This window comes from Orcinus orca, chromosome 20 (genome assembly GCF_937001465.1).
Source record: "Orcinus orca chromosome 20, mOrcOrc1.1, whole genome shotgun sequence".
Classification (NCBI taxonomy): Eukaryota; Metazoa; Chordata; class Mammalia; order Artiodactyla; family Delphinidae; genus Orcinus; species Orcinus orca.
Window position 1 is genome coordinate 50,234,991 of NC_064578.1, and position 4,820 is coordinate 50,239,810.

Genomic DNA, 4,820 nt, shown 5'->3' on the forward strand with positions numbered 1-4,820 from the left:
TCATACGTGATCAATGTCTTGGAAGGTTGAATTTCTGTCCTTTGTATACCTTCTCAGTCACCCTGAGGTCTACTCTGTCCATGAGTTGTTAGAAGGTGGGGGAGCGGTAGAGAAGAAAAGGTCGATCACCAAATACAAGTCCGGGGTCACGGCCTCCCTGTACCCTCACCCTTCTGGGCTTCCGTCCATGAGCTTCTGTTTCCCAGTGCCTGTGCGGCCTGCTGAGCCCACACGCATTCAGTATCTGACACTGGTGACCGCCTGTGATGGGCCAGGTTCTATGTGAGGTGCTGGAGAAGGAACGGAGAAGACGAGTGCCTCCTGTCCCCACAGAGCCCTCAGTCTGGCTCAGGCGACAGACAAGAGCAGCCACAACTAACACAGGATATGACTAGGACCCCAGGGAGGGAGCAGAGGCGGTTATGGGAGGGACACCCAACCCACTTCTGGAGTGAAGAAGTGACAGTTCAGCTAAGACCTGAAGGCTGATTAGCAGTCGGCCAGGGGCTGGAGCATCTAGCTGGCCGAGGCCAGAGATAAGGGTGGCAACGTGGGCTTAAGGAACTCTACAAAGGCCAGTATGCCTGCATCCGAATGTGTAAAAGGGTTAGTGAGGAAAATCAGAGAAGCCTGCAGGCCTGACAAAGGATCGCAGACCATGTGAGCAAGTCTGAAATTCATCCTAAGAGCACAGGGGAAGCTACGGAAGGGTTTTTTAAGCAGAGAAGAGATATAATCAGATTTACATCTTACAAAGGTAATTCCGCAAGCTAGAATGTGGAGAAATGATAGCTGCAGGGGGCGAGGGGAGGGCAAAGCTAAAGGCCGAGAGACCAGTCACAGAAGGAAGCAATCCCAGGAATCCCAGGGAGAAATGACAGGGGCCCAGACTAGGATCAGGCAGGGGGGCAACGAGTGGATTTAAGTTAACAAGGAGGTGGCCCTCACCTGCGGGGGAAGAAAGTGGAGTCGAGGGGCAGAAAGCAGGGTCAGACCTCACACCGGCTCAGCCTCCCGCACCCCCCTTGCCCCATAGCAAGCCCTGATTTCCCTTCTCCTAATGATGATGCAAGAATCTCACTCTGGGGGACTTCCCTGGCTGTCCAGTGATTAGGACTCTGTGCTTCCACTGCATGGGACACGTGTTTGATCCCTGACCGATCAGGGAACTAAGATCCTGCATGCCATGTGCCGCGGTCAAAAATAATCTCACTTTGCTCTGTGGGCCTCTTCCCAGTTCCTCTGGCAAAGAAGGTAAAAAAGAGAACCAGAAACATGTGGCTGAAGTGTCCCGAGTTGGTGGAATACCACGGAGAGGGAAGTGCTGGTGGCCAGTCCCTCCCACCCCGCAAACACCAGCAGCCGCGGCTGTCTGATCTGTTGGCAGGTAAGGCTGGGATCTGGAAGTTTTCTACCCACCACATCCACCCACTGCCACTCTGAGACAGGGCCGCCGCCTCTCCTCCGGCTGTTCCCTTTCCACCCAGGCGGCATGGAAAAAGCTTCCGGAGGGGCCTGAGCATCTCAGTCCTCCGAGGGGCCGCTGATGACTCTCTGTACCCCAACCTTTCTGTCCCAGCCCGCTCCCCGTCCCAGCTCAGTCCCATCTGGCCCTGCATCTCCTGCACTCCACTCGTCCTCCCCAGGGTCTGGGGGCCCCTGGCAGGGTTGAGTCCCCATGGATCCACCAGAGCCCTTTGTGAGGCTGGCAGTAGAGACGGGCCAGCTCCATACCTTCTCCACCAGCTGCTCCTATATGAATGTCCAGTTCAGGCCCCGCCCCCAAGGTTCCTCTCTTCCTCAAAGAGCTTGCTCCCCTTTGCAGAAGTACCAGAGATCGTGGGCAGAGCCACGCAATCAAAGACTCAACTGCGTCAGTGTGTACAGTTCTCTGTAACCTCCTGCACAAACCAGCCTTCTCTATTAGCCTGGAAGTTTCTGAAGGGCAGAAACCACACCACCTCCTTCTGGGAATTCCCCTACCTGGCAAAGTCCTGCTTACTATCAGACCACGTCGATGCCACCTCCTTGCTCTCATCTTCGGGCGCCTCCTGGCAGGACCTCACGAGAGGCTGCCTTTTCTGCCGCTCCCCACATGCTGACTGCACGTGGGTGCTGTGCCAGGAGCAGCTGCACGCAGCTACTTGGAGAAAAGGTATTCAGAGTTTATCAGAAAAATCTGACGCAGTACAGGCCTTAAAGGATCTCACAGGAGAAGTCACACCTCCCTAAGTGATAAGGGCTCGAGCAGAAGTGTATAAAAAGGGGTGCTGCTGCTGGGAGTGTAAATGTGGGGCGACTTGGCACAACTAATCACCCCTTTATAAACACATCTATTCTACCATTCCACCCATCTATTCTGCTGTATACTCACAGGGGAACACAGGGACATTCACTGCAGCCATTTCCCACAGGCAGAAACGGGAAGCAACCTAAAAGTTCAGCAAAAGGGCTCAAACTAAATGAGCTACGGTACAGACACCGGTGGAATGGAGTTTTCAAAAATAATAAGACCTCTCTCTGCTGATATGAAAGGAACACAAAGACACATGAATATGTGGGATAAAAAAGTCACCGAATGATACATGTAGTATGATCTCATATATTACACACAGAGGTGAATTACTTTCATAGCAATAACAGTTGGGGGGGACTTTCCCTTTTCACTTGCGCGCGCACGCGCGTATTCACGTCTATACACTCTGACGCTTCTGAGATCTTTGCATTTTTACTAATGTAACAGAACAAAAGAAAATAAAGGTACAAAGTAAGAAATGCTGGAGCCTAGACAAAGGAGAGCCTAACTGGGTGCTATCCACAACTTCCTCTCAAACGCCAAGAAGGACCACCAAATGCGGGAACAGACACATCTTTTGTTTGTCTCAAAGATGAGGAAGCGGGGTGGTGAGTGCTGTAGGGTACACTGGTCTGTTACAAGCGCCGGATGATCCTGGGGAGGCCACTGGGTTTCCTTGGAACAGGCTTCTCATCTGTCCTGGGCGTCAGAGAGGTATAATACATGGGCTTGAAAGCCCACAGACCACCCCTGCCACCCACAGGCTGTGACCCTAGATAAATCACTGACCTTCTCAATGCCTCCATTTCCTCTTCTGATTATTAAAAAAAAAAGGGGGGGTGGTGGAGGAGGAATAATATCACTTACCCTCCCAGAATGTTGCAAGGATTAAATGATACCATGTATCTGAAGTGCCTAATACAGTGCCTGGCACATAATATGTGCTCAACAAACAGCAGCTGCTATCATGATTGCTAAGTGAGGGCAATGCCATTGGCTCTGCCTCCATAACGGGATACTGAGAAGATCTAATAAGATGTACCCTGGGGAAGAGTTCTGTAAGTAGAGATGGGACACCATGGGACACCAAAGCAAGGGGTACTTACATAAGGATTTCTCTCCCACCCCAACCCCAAGCCTCTGCCGCCACACAGCTAAGATCCCTATTGGGGTGGGAGAATTGCAGGATGCTCTCTTTATTCATCCTAAGGACAAAATTCTAAGCCGGTATTTACTTGGGTCCCCACCTCAACTAGATAGGAAATAGCAAATCGGAAGGGGAAAGACGAGCTGCTAGAAGCAGGTACTGACTTCTGCTAATAACGCCCCAGCCCAGGGACCCTTCAAATCCTCACAACTCTTGATACCCAGGCTCATGACACTCTGCCAATCGACCCACACTTCTCAAGGTCACAAAACCCAGTCCAGCCTCAGCCTCTTCCAATCATCATCCGAGGGCACATCCCTCCCCCAAGCTACTCGACAAACCATAGGGTCCTTTCCCAGAAACTTCCACAAACACCTTCCCCCAGGATCCTTCTGAGATGCTTCCTCTGGCTGCCTTCCTGCTCTACAAAATGCGCCCCCTGCCATCCCTCAGGTCCCCCGGATTCCTCCTCACATTCTCCATCCCGCCTCCCATCTCCACAGCTGGACATGTTTGACCTTCCCCCACTCCAGTTCGGGGTTCTCCATCCGACTTCCTACACACTTCCCATCTCAGGGCGGGGGTCCCCACTCCTCCACACCCCCAAAGAGTTTCGGCTCTCAGGCTCTTCCAACACAGGTTCTTGGGGCACGTCCTGGCCCCGTCCGTGCTTCCGACCCAGGGACCCCCTCCCGTGCCCTCCGAAGCCACGCCTGCCAGGGCTCCCCAAAGTTTCCTCCTCAGAGGGGAGGGCACACATCTTCATCAGGGACGCCCCCCCGACACCTTGCTCTCATCCCCCGAGTCCTCAACACAGCCGTCTTTCAGTCCCTCCTGTCCAAACGCTCCGAAACACACCCGTCCCGAGCTCCCTGACTTCCTCTTCCGACTCACCCGGGTTACCCGCCCCGACCCGCTCTCGCCCCCAACGGATCCCAAGTTCCCCCGACTCCCCCTCTCTCCCACCCGGGGCCCAGCGGGCTCCACCTCCAACGCGCACCTGGTCGGGGACGGAGTGGGAGTCCCTCGGCACCCTTGGAGCTTTTTGCTCACTCGCATACAAGACTCCTCCATCCTCTCTCATCACCCTTTGCTGAGTTCTCTTGGGGTCCCCTCGGGGCCCCGAGGCCACTCTCTCAGGAACCCTTCTGCCGGTCCGTTCACTCCCACTCCCACTTACAGCCAGTTCTGCTCCCCTGCGCCCCTTCTCTCGGCGGCCGCGGTCGGGCCCTCCCGGCCCTGGGCCCCCCTCCCGCCTCCACCTGCCCGGGTGCCCTTAGGATCCCCCTCGGACGGCCCCTCACTCCGTCTCGGGGCCGGTCGCGGTCCCCTACCCGCCCCCCCGGCCGTCCCGGCGGCCATTGCTCCAAGATGGCG

General features: G+C 54.9%; 1 protein-coding gene across 4 annotated transcripts in view; it reads right to left on the reverse strand.

Moving 5' to 3' along the window:
• STRN4 (striatin 4) overlaps positions 1–4,820 on the reverse strand; it is a 32,845-nt gene that overhangs the window by 27,591 nt on the left and 434 nt on the right. The window lies entirely within an intron of this gene.